Source organism: Pleurodeles waltl, chromosome 9, assembly GCF_031143425.1.
Source record: "Pleurodeles waltl isolate 20211129_DDA chromosome 9, aPleWal1.hap1.20221129, whole genome shotgun sequence".
NCBI lineage: Eukaryota > Metazoa > Chordata > Amphibia > Caudata > Salamandridae > Pleurodeles > Pleurodeles waltl.
In genome coordinates, this window is record NC_090448.1 from 1,163,196,793 (window position 1) to 1,163,216,311 (window position 19,519).

Sequence of the window (19,519 nt, forward strand, 5' to 3'; positions counted from 1 at the left end):
GTATTCCGAGCTTGCACATTTATTTGCAGCAGCCTTGTGTTCCAGAGGAGAGCTTTCGGCATGGGCACGTTTTTATTTACTAATTACGCACTGGGTCAACAGGTCTAGCATGTGAGCTCTCAAGCCCTCCTTGGATGCCTTCATCATTAGCACTACTTTATCTGACGAAGGATGAAATGAGACGACTATACTGTGATTTGTGGAGAACCCCTACCATAGAAATTGTCAGCTTAAGCCATTTTGTGACTTGGACTCTGTTGTCACACACACTGGCCATTTGTACCATCAATTGTTCAGTTCTTACTGAGTCTTATTCAAAAGCTTTGAAAATAGTACCAGGCCCATGCAAGAAGACGTCAGACCCAGCAGAGGTTTGTATTGCCTGGCCCTAACTGACCCCTTGCAGAGAAAGTCTTAGCTATAGGTTGAAGCTTTATCACTCTGTCCACTGAGGGAAATGCCTTTCCAAACTGCGAGTCAAGTATTGCTCCCATGAATTCAAGTTTTGTTACTGGTTCCATGGAGGACTTGTTGATGTGCAGTGTCAGCTCTAACCTGGGAAGCATATGTATGCAGTAAGCTGAGGAAATCTTTGCATTGATGGAACCTTGATAAAATAGTCAACAAAGTATGGCTACACTTAGTAACCCTGTCATCTAATGAAGGCAGCAACTGGCGCTAAGCGCTTGGTGAAAATTCAGGGTGCTGATTTGAGGCTGAATGGAAATGATTCACATTAATAGCGCTGCCCCACCACTTAAAAGCAGAGGTTTATGTCTTCTACTTCTGTGTATAGAGATATGGAAATACACATTTTGAAGATCCAGGGAGGGCAGGTAATCTTCTTGAAGCAGCAGGAAGATGTCTAGGACATTATCACATACAAAAAATATGTCTTTTAGGAGCTTGTTTAGCTCAATGAGTTCTAGAAAAGTCCTTACTTTTCCAATTTTCTTTTTAATCAAAAATATTCTGGAGTAAGATCCCTGGTTTCTCTGGGGTCTCAGGACCATTTCTATCACTCTCATGAAGAGGAGGAGAATTTCCTGTTGTAGCTGCCTCAACTTATGAGGATGTTCCTTCTTGAAAGGGCAGACAGGTGGTTTCTGTACAAACTCCAGGTTATGTCATGAGTGTACAATCTGCAATACCTATTGGTCCGATGATATGGACTCTCATGTGGGGACAAATGTCCAACATGCTGAGATGGGGATTGTGGGACAGTTGCTATGAAGAGTCAAGCCCTCTTTTGGTTGTCCTGGTAGTGTGATTGAGAGGTGGTCCTCTTCAACCAAGAAGATCTGCCCCACCATTGTCTTTGATTCCTGTTGGATGAAAATGTCTGGTCATATCTGGACATATCTGGTCAACACTGCCCTCCATACTGATTGAAATGACGCCTGTATGCATGGAATATTCAGAGGTATGAAAAACGGCTCATCCAGGTCATTAATACTACAGAACTCCAAGGGACTTTTCTGTGTCTATGTCCATTTTAGTGTTTTGTTGGGCCTTTGTGTTTTCCAAAACAAGGCGATTCAATCAAATGACTCCTTGCTTGACCCTCTAGATGGAAAGTTGCAGACCTCAGCCATCCCTGTCTTCTTAAACTAGGTGCTCCTACCTGCTGGCAGAAGCCTTCACTGGATATGTCCATTGCTGCACCAATGATGGTTGCAGATGTTTGTGCTACCTACTTGCCGACTGCCTCTTGTCTTCAGGGATGAGGTTGGTCAGTGGTGAGATGTCATGCCATATCTATAGGTCATAACAGCCTATGATCGCTAAGGCATCTGCAGCTTTGATTTACATTCCAGAAATCAAACCAACTCTGCAGGCTAAGTTATCTTTTCTCCAGCTGCCTCTGTCAGGAGCTTCCAACAGTGACATGATTCTGTTCTTAGATATCTGTTGGACCACTGCCATAAAGATATCATCTCACTTTGGAAGGCCCATAAGGCAGTCAGTGTCTGAATCTGGGAGCTTGTGTGTCTTTTTCCTAAAAGAGTACCAACGGTGAAATCGTAGCTGGTATCATCATGAATTTTAGTCCTCCAGATTATACAAAGTCAAGTAGGAGTATCAACTTTATGCCTTTGTGTTTAAAGCTGTAAAGCAAGCATTGCTGCTCCACCACAGCCTTCAGAAGACTGAATTGCTAAGCCAGTGTCTCCACCAGAGCATGACAATGGTCTATGCCGTCTAGGCGCGATTCTGGTTGAACCAGTGATTTATCACCATTCATGAGTAATATATAACTGTCCCATTCATTACTGCCTCTGCCATCTCCTTGTGGGAGGTCACTTTCTTCATCTACATCTGAACACTTGGAATCCGATGTGTCTTCGTCCTCTATGTCTTTAGGTGTCGGCAGGACCAGTGGGTGTGTAACAGCTCTGTGAGGTATCTACGGTAGCATAGGAGGTGGAGAAGGTTAAGACTGCTGAGAGGCTGTAGGTGACGGAGGTGGAGGCAGAGGTAGAGTAGCTAAGGTTTGTGCTGAAGACGGGCAGGCATAAGCTGCCCAGCAAGCTGTTGAGGAAATGAACTTTGAAAGAATCCATCAGTTGCAAAGTTGTGAAAAATAGAACAGGCACCTGCATAATCTCTGGTTACTTATAGTAATGACGAGGTCAATATAAATAAGGAAGGTGATCAGCCACTAGGTTCTGCGACTGATACCCATAGTACTGGTATGCTTACTCTTCATGTAAGGTCTCTTTTTCAAATAGATGAATTTAAAGCACATCCACCTGCATAGGACTGTATGCCACATCTGAAGCAATGTCCTACCTGCTGAGATCTGAATCTGCACAGAATATAGGGGGGTAGACTTGCCTTCACCTTTATAGGTGAAAATGCAACTGGCATTGAAAATTCATTCATCAATGGGGTAGTAGGCATTGACAGGGTTTATGTTGACAAGTAAGTAGGCATCCTTTCTACCATCGATGCTGGGTCATCACTGACAGGGTTGTTGTCGATGGTGGAAGGAGAGACATCCTTGGGGTGGTCGTTAACGTGTCATCTTCAAAGGTAGTCTTTTTGCTGAAGGAGCTGTGATCATCGCTTACGAGGGCCTGGTGATGGCGTTTTCTAACTCAGTGGTAGGATGACTGAGAATCAGCTTTGAGGACTGCAGTTGAGCCAAGGAGTCAAGGGAGCTGAAATTAAGTGCATTATTTTTGTTTTGCATAGGTTGTTGTTGACCCTTCATAGAGTGTTTACCAGAGCAAACTGGAGCTTTTTTCCTGTGAGGAGGTGGATGCAGGTGCTTTAGATTGTAAACTCAGCTCTGGAAACTCCACCTTTCCTTCTTGTGTTGCCTTCATGGAAGTGCTTGAGGGAGCATTTTTCACATAACCATCCCCAAATAAAGAGGCATCCCCATTAGAAGAGGGCTATTTCTTCTTCTCCAGTAAATAATTATTCATGTATTTGTTTTCTCTATTAAATATAGTGCCAAGCTTCTCTCCGTATCTCACAAAGTCTTGGAAAAGACGTTCTACAAATGTTGCAGATTGAAACACTGTGCCTTGGAGAAAGACAATAATTAAATTGCTCATGTTGGTCATCAGTATAGATCATTTTCTATCCGCAGGTATAACTGGACTTAAAAATAGTTTTTTTTCTCTCTGACAGTCATGATGACAGTTGGTTGCAGATGAGCAGGCTCACTGGTCCAGAAAATGGAGCCTTGGAAAGCTAGAAAAGTTTAGCACTTCCTCCTTATTGACTGAAGTTTAGGTTGATTCAAATTGGGTGGACGTGTGCTACTAAACAAACACAGCTGTTGAGACCTATGGCCATTTTAACATTGTTTACTGCTATTTAAAGCTACCGGGGAAACCAGCCTGCCAGGTGCTTAGTTTGTAAATTAGGAGGTGCCGGTGCTCAAATCCCTTCTCTTAAACACAAGGCTGCTGTAATTAAATCTGCAAGCACTGAATACTGAGGCAGCGTAATCCTGAAGCCACCTCGGGCCTCTTCAATCCATTTAGGGCCACCCCTGCCCCTTCAGCTCATCCTGCAACGTTCTACCTTCTCCCTTTATGACGCTTTTTAGTTTTTCCTTCTTCCGTCTTTCACATATGTGTCTTTTTGCTCGCAGCAAATGCGAGAGGCATAAGAATAAGCCCCGGCCCTCACAAATAAGTGCCGGTGCTCAGCACCGGAAACAACAAGCACAAATTAAGCACTGAGCTTGCCAATGGGCGATGATTCAAGCATGTGACTATATGAAAGATCCAATGGTGGATAATTTATTGAGAGTTAGTTATCATGTTGCATTTTTTCACCAGGACAATTTTATTCCAAGATCTGAGTTGTCATTTTTACCTGCCTTGTAAATTTCTCCTGTTAATACCAGGTAATACATGGAGGATTTAGCTCAGCACAATTTGCTCATTACCTGGAATCAGAAATTTGGCACAAACACTATGTGTGACCGGTTTCAGATTCCCAAGCACCAGAGAAGCAATTTTTTATTTCCTTCACATTGCTAGTATGCAAGGTAAAGCTGGAAAAAATGTAATGAATCTTGTAAAGAAAATAATCAGCATGCATGTGCTACTATGAAATGTTGCTGCTGTGTGTTGCCTGACTGGCTCTATTAGCGTGAAAAGTTAAAGTAGAGAAAAACTGCATGCACCTAAGAAAACCTGGGACACGTTCCACCCTTTTTTGCGTTAATTTCTGGGGCTTTTCTAACTTTTTGAAGCAACAAAAACGTTGTGTTTTTCCTTTGAATTACTCTTTGAGCTCTTGCTTATATGTAGGGTTTTGTAGTCCTACCAGAGAAATGAAAACGTTGTGATTACGGTCAAATGTTTCCCATCTTGCATCTTATTCACAATGTTCATTGTGATTTTTACTTGGCAGGTAACCACTAGAGGGCAGCAAACTATTAGTTCAAGTTGCTCACTGTGTTTTCCAAAAACACACATCCCCTAATTACAAGTGAAAGTCTACATTTAAATCCACGAGCAAATCGGAACTGTGAGTTGAATGATAACAATTACACTCTCACAGTTTTCCTCTGATAGAGTCTGGTAGGTCAAACATGAAATCATTCAGACTCTGTTATGTTAAGCAATTTCCAAGATGAAAACCTGGAATACGATATAGCTACCACATTCGGCAAATACTTCTCTTCAGGGTAATGTTATTTATTGGGTGTTGGAAAGTACTGTATCACACACAACTTGGAATCAGTGCCAGAGGGGTTGACACAAAGTCGAAGGCAGGCGTGACGTTTTAGGCCTCAAATCCAGGTAAAAGGGATAGGGAAAAGCTGCTCATTGCACGTGATAAAAAAACTAACATTGGTGGGAGGTATTTATCGCGTACATTGAATACTTTGGGTTATATTTACAAGAAAGTGGCACATCAGCATTGATGCACTACTTTTATTGTGGCCCCCCCACCCCCAAGGCACCATGAGTGCGCCGTATTTACCAAGTGGAACACCATGACCCAAAATACCACAATAGTGTCAGCATTTTTGGTGCTATTGTGGTGCTTTGCTACACTAGTGCCAAAAAATGTTGACGCTAGTCCAGCAAAGCATAGGGAGGCCCACAGGAGATTAAGGGTGCATCATGTTAATGCCTGCCCTGAGCAGGCATTAAAATGACACCAAAAAAGGCCCAGTGAAATCTAGTACATCTCACTGCACCATTTTATTGGGCCTCCCTGCATATGAATGCTCCCTTGCATACATTATACCTGGGGCAGGCATAATGTGGCCCAAGGGTTTACAAAGTGGCACAATGCATACATTGTGCAACTTTGTAAATATGGCACAGGGAAATTGCTTCCTTAATGCCACATTAGCGTAAAAAAAATTACGGTAGTGTGGCGCAAGGAGGCACAAGGGGCTTGTAAATATGCCCCTTCGAATGTTGGGTTTTCTTTTGGAAAATGGGGACCTGCCTACTAAATTTGGTGCATATCACACTGAATTCCACATTTAGGCCTAGATTTACTAAGGGCCACACCAGGTAACACAACACTTAGGCCAAATTTACTAAGCCATGGAAAGCCTCCCTGCGTGACTCTGCATGGCTAAGTAAATCTGGAGTAATACAAGGCAGCGCAAGTTGCTTCTTTGCATCACTCCACATTGGGAAGGTGGACCATGTGTGGTGCATGGATGTTCCCACGCATCCACCTACTGATTTTGGCACATTCAGACTTACTAAGAATAGTAAACCTGGGAATGTGTCAAAATGGTATGCCATCCCAACAGTGGCATTTTTTCATGACATGTCTGTTCAGTAATGCACACAACAGGAACATGAGCCCTGATGAGGAGAATATGCGACGCATGCTTTTTGGTACATACGTTGGTTCCAGCATAAACAATCTCTGCAGTTGTGGGCTATCAGAGGGTACAATGAGAATAAAGCAATAGGATTCCTCAGATACATGCAGCTCGTTTGCAAGTAATTTCATGAAATGCATCTCATTTGTAGTCTCAGGAAGCAATTGATGTATCCAGTCACGCACTGCTTCTCAATGTAAATCGGTTTTTTTTTTAAATTAAAAAAAGTACATTCAGCGAAAAACACTCCTTGCATCATGAATGCCTTCTTTTGTGTCACATTTGAAATAACATTGGATTTGTTTTACATAATGTGCACACTTCTAAAACCATGTATGCTTATTCAAACTACTGTCCAGCAGTAAGCTCTGTGATGATAAAATAAAGCTCTATGATCCGAAATACAAGGTGAGGGATACCGAGCACTACCATTAGTCTGTACCAATGTTTACCCTGTGTTTCCACACAGAAGAACGAGTTACTTACCTTCGGTAACGACTTTTCTGGTGGATACATTAGCTACCTGTGGATTCCTCACCTCATGAATACTCCCATGGCGCCAGCATTCGACGGAAATCTTCTTACTAGTCTCTGCACGTCGACGAGGACGTCACTCTAGCCCACGCGACGCCGTCTGACGTCATACAGGCAATAAGAGGTCCTCGACGACGTGCGGACGTCAGTACCAATCATTTTTTATGTGCATGAGAACAACCAGGCAATGAAAGAGCAAGGCAACATCCCATTATATTGTAAAAATACACAACATTGTATGAATAACTGTAAATCTTTTTATATAAATATATATATAAAACTTTCTCTTTTAAAATATATACACACACCAAGTATATACACAAATATATATACATATATACATATATATAAATATATTATATACACATCTATTGCACCCTCAAAGACCAAGAGGAGCGCACTCAAGGATTACTTGGTAAGACCAGAAAGGCAACGGGGAGGCGGGTGGGACCGTGAGGAATCCACAGGTAGCTAATGTATCCACCAGAAAAGTCGTTACCGAAGGTAAGTAACTCGTTCTTCTGATGGATACAACTACCTGTGGATTCCTCACCTCATGAATAGAGTCCCAAAGCAGTACCACGCCCGGCGGTGGGTGCCTAAATGGTCAAACCAAGAAATCCTGCAGCACTGACCGTGCAAAATGGCCGTCCCTTCTAACCTCAGAATCCAAACAGTAATGTTTTGCAAAAGTGTGAAGGGACGACCAAGTTGCGGCCTTGCAGATGTCGACCACAGGAACACCCCTGGCCAAGGCCGAAGTGGCCGACTTAGCTCTGGTGGAATGAGCTCTAATGCCCTCAGGAGGATCCTTCTTTGCCAAAGAGTAACATATTTTAATGCAAAGAACAACCCACCTGGATAGTGTTCTCTTGTGGACTGACTTTCCTCTCCTCTTGCCCACGTATCCAATAAACAGCTGATCCTCCAGCCTGAAATCCTTTGTTCTATCAATAAAGAAGCTCAACGCTCTCTTTGGATCCAGACGGTGCAGTCTTTCTTCCTCTTTGGAAGGATGAGGCGGAGGATAGAACGTGGACAAAGTAATTGCCTGAGCCAAATGGAAGGGTGAAACAACCTTCGGGAGGAAAGCAGCCTTGGTCCTCAACACCACCTTATCCCCATAAAAAGTTGTATAAGGGGGCTTTACTGATAAGGCCTGCAACTCACTCACTCTCCTTGCTGATGTTATAGCTATCAGGAAGACTGTTTTTAAAACCAAATACCTCAAGGGGCAAGAATGCATAGGTTCAAAAGGGGACCCTATAAGGAAAGTCAGGACCAAGGACAAATCCCATTGCGGCATAACGAATGGCTTTGGAGGATATTGATTTAGAAGACCTTTCAAGAATCTGATAACAATAGGGGATTTAAATAAAGATGGTTGGTCTGGAAGACATATGAAGGCTGACAAGGCCGATAAATAACCCTTAATGGTAGCCACTGCACAACCTTTCTGCGCCAGAGACAGAGCAAAAGACAAAACGTCCGATAGATGAGCATGCAAAGGATCAATCTGCCTCTCTCCACACCACGCAACAAATTTAGACCACCTATTAGCGTAGATAGATTTAGTGGAGTATCGCCTGGCCGCTAATATAACATCCACTACCTCAGGCGGGAGAGAGAAGGAACTCAGGTTGCCCCGTTCAATCTCCAGGCATGTAGGTGCAGACTCTGGAGGTTGGGGTGTAGAACCTGCCCCTGCGACTGCGAGAGGAGGTCTGCCCTGAAAGGGAGACGGAGCGGCGGGCACATTGAGAGTTGGAGAAGGTCGGAGTACCACACCCTCCTTGGCCAATCCGGAGCTATTAAGATTACTAGAGCCCGGTCTTGGCGAATCTTCCTCAATACTCGAGGAATCAAGGGTATGGGAGGAAACGCGTAAAGCAACTGGCCGCACCAGGTTATTTGAAACGCGTCCCCCAACGCTCCCTGCATCGGATACTGAAGGCTGCAGAACAACGGACAATGCGCGTTCTCTCGAGTGGCGAACAGATCTACCCGAGGAAACCCCCACCTCTGGAAGATTAAACGGACTTGATCTGGATGGAGACGCCACTCGTGGTCTGCCGAGAAGTGGCGACTGAGACTGTCCGCACGCACGTTCAAAACTCCGGCCAGATGGTTTGCTATCAAGCAAATCCGATGGTCCTTTGCCCAGGACCATAGTCGAAGAGCTTCTCTGCAGAGAAGGTACGACCCCACTCCTCCCTGCTTGTGTATGTACCACATCGTGGTAGTATTGTCCGTTAGGACCTGTACCGACTGACCACGAAGGGAAGGGAGGAAGGCCTTGAGAGCCAGACGTACAGCCCGTAACTCTAACAGATTGATGTGAAACATCTGTTCCTCTGGAGACCAAAGACCTTTGATTTCCAGATCCCCCAGATGAGCTCCCCACCCTAGAGTGGAAGCATCCGTTATGACTGTGGTCACTGGTGGCGACTGCTGGAACGGCTTTCCTTGTGAAAGATTGTTGCTTGCAATCCACCACTTCAAATCCACAGCAGCATCTCTGGAGATCTTGACAGTACCCTCTAGATCCCCTCTGTGTTGAGACCACTGCCTTCGGAGGCACCACTGAAGAGCCCTCATGTGCCAGCGAGCATGCGTGACCAACAGAATGCAGGAGGCAAAAAGACCGAGCAGACGAAGGACCTTGAGGACTGGAACTACCGCTCCATTTCGAAACATTGGAACCAAATCCTGAATATCTTGAATCCGCTGAGGCGGAGGAAAGGCCGACCCAATGTTGTATCCAGTACTGCCCCTATGAACAGGAGGCGCTGAGAGGGCTCTAGGTGAGATTTGGGCTCGTTCACCGAAAAACCCAGGTCGAACAACAACTGGGTTGTCGACTGCAGATGATGCGACACAAGCTCCGAGGACTTGGCTTTGATCAACCAGTCGTCCAAGTAAGGGAATACTGCTATCCCCTTCCTTCTGAGTTCTGCCGCATCCACCGACATCACCTTCGTGAAGACTCGAGGTGCTGAAGTAAGACCAAACGGAAGGACCGCAAACTGATAGTGTTGCGATCCCACCACAAACCGGAGATACTTCCTGTGTGACTTGAGTATCGGGATATGAAAGTAAGCATCCTGCAAGTCGACAGACACCATCCAGTCTTCCATGTTCAACGCCAAAAGCACCTGTGCTAGGGTCAGCATCTAGAACTTTTCCTGCTTGAGGAACCAATTCAAGATCCTCAGGTCCAGAATTGGTCTCAAACGACCATCCTTCTTGGGAATCAGGAAATACCTTGAGTAAACTCCTCGACCCCTTTCCTGCTCCGGGACCAACTCCACCGCGCCCTTTGAAAGGAGGACTTGCACCTCCTGTTCTAGCAACAGGAGGTGTTCTTCTGAACAATACGAAGGGCGGGGCGGGATGAGGGGCGGGAACTCCCGAAAGGGAAGGGTGTAGCCTTTTCCCACAACACTGAGAACCCAAGTGTCCGATGTAACAGTCTTCCATTTGGTGAGAAAATGCTGTAATCTTCCCCCTACAGGAGAGGAGTGAGTGGGAAATGGTGGAAGCCTAAGGCTGCTTCCCCTGCTGCACCCCGCCAGAGGATGAGGAAGAGGCAGAGTGCTGCTGAGAGGCTCCTCTGGTGCGGACCCTACCTCTCCCCCTGAAAGATCTATAGGGATGGGAAGAAGCAGGTTGCTGATATCTCCCCCGAAAGGAAGAGGAGGAAGAGCCACGCCCAAATCCACGAAACCTCCTGAAGAATCTGGAAGAGGCTGTGGAAGAAGGAGCTTGGAGCCCTAACAACTTAGCCGTGGCCCTGCTTTCTTTAAAACGTTCCAAGGCCGAATCAGCCTTAGCCCCAAACAGTTTGTCCCCATCAAACGGGAGATCCAACAATGTGGACTGTACATCCGCCGAAAAGCCCGAGTTACGGAGCCAGGCCTGTCTCCTTGCCACCACAGTTATGCCCATTGCCCTGGCTACCGAGTCGGTGGTATCCAGTCCCGTCTGGATAATTTGGGTCGCAGCAGCCTGGGCATTTGAGACAAGATCCAAAAAACCCTGGGGAAGCTCTGTAAACGAAGAGGAAATGTCATCCATCAGAGCATGAATATACCTCCCCAGGATACAGGTTGCATTGGTGGCTTTTAACGCCAGACTGCAGGATGAAAAAATCTTCTTCGACTGCGCCTCTAGCTTCTTTGAATCTCTGTCCCCAGGCACCGTTGGAAAAGAACCAGGCGCTGACTTGGACGAACAGGAGGCCTGCACCACCAAGCTCTCCGGCGTAGGGTGCCTAGATAGGAAACTAGGGTCAGTTGGAGCCGTCCGATACCTCCTGGCCACGGCTCTGTGAACTGCTGGGGAAGATGCCGGCCTCTTCCACACCTCTAACACCGGATCCAGCAGAGCGTCATTAAATGGTAACAGAGGCTCCGCCGCGGCTGAGGCCGGATGTAACACCTCTGTCAAAAGGTTTTGTTTTGCCTCCACCACCGGCAAAGGCAGGTCCAAAAAACTAGCTGCCTTCCGTACCACTGCATGAAAGGAAGGAGCCTCCTCAGTATATTCCCCCGGGGACGAAAGGTCCCACTCAGGGGAAGTGTCCAGCCCACTGGCCAACTCCAGTCCACGCAGCCCATCACCCGAGTCCTCTAGCTCTCCTTCCTCTAGGGCTCGTTGGTACTCCTGCTCTTCTAATACACGGAGAGCACGTCTCCTTGAATGAAGTCGTTGCTCAATACGCGGAGTCGACAATGCCTCCGCCGAAGTCGAAGATCGGCGCCGATCTTCAGAGGCTACCGACGCCGCATCCGGCGCCACAGGTAACTTCGGCGCCGACGGAAGAGCAGCTGAAGCAGATGGACCCACCGGAGTCACAGGCCGAAATCCCGACGTCGACGGGATGGAAATCCCCGGGGCCAATCCTTCTGAAGCCACCGGAGCGGCCACCGGCGCCGACAGTGGCGCCGAGCCCACGTTCCCAAACGGGAGAAAGGGCATAAAGGGTGCCGGCCGAAGAGGCGCAGGATCACCCAAAGAAAAGGCCAAAGGCCCAGCCGGAGCACCCCCTGGAGCCATCTGTTGGAAGATGGCATACATCGCATTCAAGAATGCGGAACTATCGGCTCCAGGGGTGGGAAAAGCCGGATACTGGGGTGCCTGTCTCGGAGGCGACCCCGACGCCGGCCTCGGCGTCTGCGCCGGAGAAAACACTTGAGGCTCCAATACCTCAATCACCGACGCCTGTCCAGGTGAAGTTGGAGACGCCGGAGAGGGCAACGGCGTCGAAGGATGCGTCGTAACCGTGGGACTGACCTCCCATGTCCTTCGGCGCCGATCCGGAGACCTGGAACGAGTCTCCTTTGAATGACGCCGAGATTTTCTACGGCGCCGGGAGTCTCGATGACGCCGATGTCTTGGGGAAGAAGACTTCTTGTGATGTTTCCCCTTTGACTTGGCCATAAACAGCTTCGCCTCACGTTCCTTGAGGGCCTTTGGATTCATGTGCTGACATGAATCACAAGTCGAGACGTCGTGGTCGGAGCTCAAACACCAAAGGCAATCGGAATGAGGATCCGTCACCGACATCTTGCCTCCACACTCACGACAAGGCTTAAATCCAGACTTCCTCTGCGACATTATTTTCACAGCGAAAGACTACGCAGCAAGATACACTGTAACCGCAAGAGTAACAGTTGCTCCCTCGAAGATAACCGCTTCGAATGCACGGAAAAAAGGGAACTGACGTCCGCACGTCGTCGAGGACCTCTTATTGCCTGTATGACGTCAGACGGCGTCGCGTGGGCTAGAGTGACGTCCTCGTCGACGTGCAGAGACTAGTAAGAAGATTTCCGTCGAATGCTGGCGCCATGGGAGTATTCATGAGTTGAGGAATCCACAGGTAGTTGTATCCATCAGAAATGTCTCTTAGTGCAGTAGGAATTTTTGTGCATAATCAGACCCAGAATTGGGACTATGCATGAAGAAAGGAGCCCAATGCGCATATTGTCCCTATTCTGGGTCCAAAAACTTGCTATTGCACAGTGCAGTGAAGGAGCTACCAGCAGAAATTGGTAACTTTGTCCTCCATAATTTTGGGATCCTTACTCCATGTAACTTGTAATTGGGTCGTAAGATTATAAGATTTACAAGGTCACACACATAATAACAGGTGCAAAACACTCAGGTACCCATTAGAGTTGTTCATTTATTTATTATGAGCTTTGTTAGACTTTTCTTCCTTGGCGTGGTCTCCCTTGCCTTTTTGCCTCTGTTTCCCAGGTTGTTGATGTGTGCTGGTCTCTCATTTTACTGTTTTTGTTACTCTGGGCACTTTACCACTGCTAACCATTACTAAAGTTCAAGTGATCCTAAACAAAATGTGTATGTAATTGGCTTATCCTTGATTGGCATATTTGATTTATTAGTAAGTCCCTAGTACAGTGCACTAGAGGTGCAGAGGGCCTGTAAATCAAATACTACTAGTGGGCCTGCAGCACTGGTTGTGCTACCCACATAAGTAGCTCTGTAATCATGTCTCAGACCTGCCACTGCAGTGTCTGTGTGTGCAGTTTTTAACTGTAAATTCGACGTGGCAAGGGTACCCACTTGCCAGGCCTAAACCTTCCCTTTTCTTACATGTAAGACACCCCTAAGGTAGGCCCTAGGTAGCCCCAAGGGCAGGGTACAGTGTATAGTTAAGGTAGGACATACAGTATTGTGTTTTATATGGCCTGACAGTGAAATATTGCTAAATTCATTGTTCACTATTGCAAGGCCTGTCCCTCTCATAGGTTAACATGGGGGCTACCTTTTAATATGATTAAAGTGTAGATTCCCTTTGGGAGTGGATGGACATGTGAAGTTTGGGGTCTCTGAGCTCAGAATTTAAAAATACATCTTTTAGTAAAGTTGATTTTAAGATTGTATGTTTGAAAATGCCACGTTTAGAAAGTGAGCATTTTCTTGCTTATACCATTCTGTGACTCTGCCTGTTTGTGGATTCCCTGTCTGGGTTAGTTTGACAGTTGGGCTGGTTGAACCTCACACTAGACAGTGACACTAAGGGAGCTGGGGTGTAGCCTGCACATCCTGATGAGCTATCTGTGCTAGGAGGGAGGGGAAGAGTGGTCACTCACACCTGAAAGGGCTGTGCCTGCCCTCACACAATGCAGTCTCCAACCCCCTGGTGAGTGTCTGGGGCCTGGCCTGGGCAAGGCAAGATTTCATATTCAGGAGAGACTTTGCTTTGAAGTAGGCCTACTTCAAAGGAGAAATTGGGTATAAGAAGGGCACCCAAAACCACAGACTTTAGAACACTTCTGGAAACAAAGAGGAACCTCTGCCTGGAGAAGAGCTGAAGAGCTGAGGAAGAAGAGCTGCCCTGCCTTTGACTGTGCTTTGTGGAGCTATCCTGCAGTTGCTGCTTCTTCCAGAGTAAGAGGGCAAAGACTGGACTTTGTGTGCCTTCCTGCTCGTGAAGAGCTCCAAGGGCTTGATTTAGAGCTTGCCTCCTGTTGTTTGAAGTCTCAGGGACAGCAAAGACTTCTCTCTGCCAGCACCCGGAGTCTCTGGAGAGACTAGTACTCTGCCAAGTGGTGCCCATCCAGTTCCTGGGACCCTGAAAGGAGAAGCTGGCAGCCTAAGAGGAAGAAATCCATGCAAAGAATGCCGTGAGGGGAGAAGATCGACGCAACTCTGATCTGCAGCTGAAAAATTGATGCACCGCTAGCTTTGTGGCTGAAAATCGAGACTCGCCTGCAAAGCAACCAAAGAATCGATGCACGGAGCTGGAGAAAGGACACGCAGCATCGCTGACGGAGGCTGGTGAGATCGCATGGTTTTCGGATCATTGTGTGGCTGGATTTCCGATGCAAGTACCGCTGGGCGTGTAAAAACAACGCAAGGCCTGCACGGACCCGAGAGTGCTAACCGGATCGACACAGCGCTCTCCTGCGGAGAGAAGAAACAACACGCCCAACCTGACGAAAGGAGAATTGACGCAAGGTCTCGCTCGTGACTGAAATCGATGCATCGCAAGCATTTTTTGACGCTCACTCGCCCGTGCGGGGTTATTTTTTACGTACCCAAGGTACATTTTCATGCTAACAGTGTTAGTGTGTGTTTAAAACTACATGAAGGCTCTTTTTGCTTTTTAATTGATAACTTGACTTGTGTATTTTGGATTTTTGTCATTTTGGTCTTGGTTTGTTTAGATAAATATTTCCTATTTTTCTAAACCTGTGTTGTGTTATTCTGTAGTGTTTTCATAAAGTTACTGTGTGTATTGGTAAAAATACTTTACACCTAGCACTCTGAAGTTAAGCCTACTGCTCCTGCCAAGCTACCAAGGGGGTAAGCAGGGTTTAGCTGAGAGTGATTCTCTTTTACCCTGGCTAGAATGAGGGTCCTTGCTTGGACAGGGGGAAACCTGACTGCCAACCAAAGACCCAATTTCTAATTTGCTTTATGAATGGCATTGTAGCTTTTCCACCAAACTGAAGGTCTGCCCATCAACAATGGAACCTATGGAGTACAGGCCATCAGAGGTAAGTCATCTGACCGCCTGCACAATTCGGAGTGCGTAATCAGATGCCTTTGTTATCATGGTGCATGGGCTCAATAGCTTTTTATTCTTCAAAGACAAACTCCTGCTTTGGGGGTTTGTATTTTAAAAAATGAAAAATGTTGTAAATGTTTGACAGATAGCCATCATGTTTGATGGATCCATCCATCAGATGTTTCCAACATTGACAGGAACTAAGGTGACAGTGGTCCCTGCCAAAGTTAAGAGTTGTTTTGTGGGGTTGCAGCACAAGTCTAGATTTGGCGGTCAGAGGTCCCTTGAGAAGGAGGGGGCAATGTCCTCTTTTCGGAATGAGTACTTTCGACCCCACCAAAGTCTAAATCAGCCCTTAACTTCTTTCTTGAACAGTTGAAAGTTGGCAAGAGTTCTAATTGACAGGGAATGCATTTCCAAATCCTCAGCGTCATTCCCCGAGAAAGATTGTTTTCTTGCCTTTTATTTCTGAAGACTGGAATTTCCAGCAACCTGGTGTCTGTTTCAGGTGTTTTTTTGCACAAAACTATGAATTCGCTAGTAGGTAGTAGGAAATAATGTGCAAACATTATTTACTACAGCCCTCCTAGCATCAAACAGGCATAAATGCACTCCAGTCAGCCTTGCAGTAGGTCAGGCACAACACATGGGCAACCACTGGTACTGCAACACACTCTTATAGAAAACAGTAGAGATAGTGAACTAAACTCATAATCCATAGGGACTGTGGTTAATTGAAATAAATTAATTTGAAATTTAACTTATAAATTATATCTATATATTTCTTCTGAGTGCTAAAATAATAGTAAATACTGATTACTTTTTCTAAATGTAATAAAACAGTTAAAAAAATAAATTATACTTTTCAATTATTTAGATAAAACTATGAAAAATACTTACATTAATTAAATACATAACATATAACAATGTTTACTACAAAGTAAAAAACATGTTATTGAGGGTGGGTAGTTTTATTGTAATTTTTTTAAATTAATATTTCTAAATTAAATTAATACATTAAAAATATTATAATTTATTACACATCTAATTTGAGGATGTAATGTGTTGTAAAGTTGTATTTGATTAGTTCCACAAAAATATTATTTATTTTAAAAATATTATAATTTATTACACATCTAATTTGAGGATGTAATGTGTTGTAAAGTTTTATTTGATTAGTTCCACAAAAATATTATTTATTTTAAATAAAAAAATTGCCTTATGCACCACAGTTGCCCTTACGGAGGGTGTCTGTCATGAAAATTAATGACAGGCACCCTCCATAAGGGCAATGATTTTACTCCATGGAGAGACTCTGGGCTCACCCAAATGGGTGAACTTTACAGTGACATTACTCTGTTATCCGTCCTTACACACCCTACAATTAATGTGGGATTGGGGAAACATGGGAATCTAGCCTGACTGAACCACCACTATATATGGGTTTGCAGTACTTTCTCTCACACGGGCTAGGCTGTCAAGTAGTTTCGGTATTATACATGGCATTGCGTAGCAAGCCCAAATGGGATACTTACTTGGATGTAGAATTAATCACTAATCAATGGAATATGGCCTTAGAACGAGAGAAACAAATCTCATGCAATGCCTGCTTAAAATTTACATAATTTAGGGCCAGATGTAGGTAAGTAAAATTTTGCGACTTGCAAATTGCGAGTCATACCGACTCGCAATTTGCAACTCGCAAAACCATATGCAGAAAGGTGTCTGAGACACCTTCTGCGACTCGCTATGGGGTCGCAAAGACCCACCTCATGAATATTAATGAGGGTGGTCGCAGTTTGCGACCCCATAGCGAGTCCATGCACTCACAGGGATGGTGGCCTGCTGGAGACAGCAGACCTCCATGTCTGTGACTGCTTTTTTAATAAAGCACAGTTTTTTTTCCTTTTTGCAGCCCGTTTTCCTTAAAGGAAAACGAGTTGCAAAAAGAAAAACTTCCGAAACCATTTGGTTTCGTTTTTTTCGGCATTCACAAAGGGGAAGGGGTCCCCTGGGGACCCCTTCCCTTTTGCGAATGAGTTACCACCCACTTCAAGTGGGTGGTAACTGCGAGTTGGTTTGCGACCGCATTCGCGGTCACAAAGCAACTCAGCATGGCGATGCGGTCGCAAATAGGAAGGGAACACCCCTTCCTATTTGCGAGTCGCATCCCCAAATTGCGAGTCGGTACCGACTCGCAATTTGGGGATGAGCATCGCGTTAGGCTGTTTGCATGGCGCAAACTGCGTTTTTCGCAGTTTGCGACATGCAAACAGCTACCTACATCTGGCCCTTAATTACATACATCAAACCTACCTTACCCAGAGGTATCCCCAGCATGCCCCAGATGTGGGCACGCAGATGCTACTTTCATTTACATGGTCTGGGACTGTCCACCACTACCGCGCACCTGGACCCCGGTGATGGAACATCTGTAAACAGTGGTTGATGTCCAACTGCCTCTAGATCCACTCCTTTATCTCTTGGGGATCACAAAGTGAGCTAAGCATAACAAGTATTACTTGAAGCTAGTTGACCTGGCTCCGGTCTTATATAAGCGCTTCATTTTCATAACTTGGAAAGGTTCTCAACCACCCACGATTGAATGTTGGCTCAGGGTGACCCATAACTGGGCTTTGGCAGAGGCTGACACCCTGATGCATGTTTGTAGGCTACGTGGGGAGAGTTGGGGAGCTACAATGTGGGACACTTATGTTCTGAAATTATCTGCCAAACTTAATCTGCCCTCCCCCTATACTATACAACCCTCCATGAGAACCAGGTAGCCGATGAGACTGGGCCATCATACAAGTCACTCCTCCATTTATCTACCCGTAGGATACCAATAATTGATTCAGCATTTACTCAAGGCCACCCACATATGGTGTACCTCCACATCACCCCCTTCTCTCTCCCTCCCTTGTAAATACCACTAACATATCATGCCCATGTTTACAGCACCATTCGACTATCCACATTCTCCTAATCCCACACAGTTGCAAGTAGCACCACCAGCCAGAAGAATGTTTAGTTACTATTTTATTTTGCTTTGTAATAAGCACATTTGCTAACTTTCAGTAGAACAGGACAAATTATGTCACCCAAAGTAGATATAAGATGTACTTTACTCTCCTTATTTTGTGTCATCCCTCTCAGATTAATGTATAGCCTGCTACTAAGCCATTATTTATGTTGAAATGATGAAGGGGGTTTCGCTTTTTCACCCTATGAACATATCATTGTATCTTGTACAACTTACAGTGACATACGATAAATGCCAATAAAAAAAATAAAAAAAATAACTTTCATTAAATTTCCTTGTTGTTTCCTACAGGAGGATCTCCACCCCGGTGGTGGAGACCTCCACTAGCAAATGAAAAGTTACTAATTGTAACTTCACACATGTACATTAAGTCATAGGAGGTGTCTCCCTCTATTTAGAGGGGATGGAGACATATATGTTTACATTTAGATGTACATTTCCAATTGTAAATGGTGAACAGCAAAAAAGTGGAGAGTTACACCTATGTACAAAAAAAGAAGATCTACACATGTAAATGTACCTTTGTGAATGGGGTCCAATATGTTAAAACAAGATTCGCTCTGATACAGCAGGTTGGGATGAACCAGAAGTAGTTCTTAAATTATGGCTACAACCACATACATTTTAGAGTCCAGAATCACACAGCCATAAAAACATTTACAAATATCCTTCTGGAATGCAAACAAAAACATAGGGAAGATTAAATATGGACGACCTGTTCAAGATTGCTGAGCATCTGCAACCCATGCTTCAAGAAGATCAAACTTTTAGAATTACTTCACCGAAACTGCACTTCTGTCCCTCAGATGACCAAACATTTTGCTAAAATAATAGCCCAGAGTAGACTTACAAATCGTGTATCAGATGGTGATGCACTTCCTTCAAAGAACAACTGATGCAAACAGTTTGCACACATGAAAACAACTGACAGAAAAAGCATTCCACAAAGGAGTAAGGGCTTTAAAATGAAGAATTCAGTCATCTGCATTTCCACGATGACACAGTGATATACGTCACAGAAATACCAAGCTTTTAAAAAGAGGCGGGCGCTCATCTCAATAACATGCAAGACAACAGC

The 19,519-nt window shown here is 45.2% G+C and overlaps 1 protein-coding gene across 5 annotated transcripts in view; it reads right to left on the reverse strand.

The window, feature by feature from the left end:
• Positions 1 to 19,519, reverse strand: part of NOVA1 (NOVA alternative splicing regulator 1) — a 406,071-nt gene that overhangs the window by 77,124 nt on the left and 309,428 nt on the right. The window lies entirely within an intron of this gene.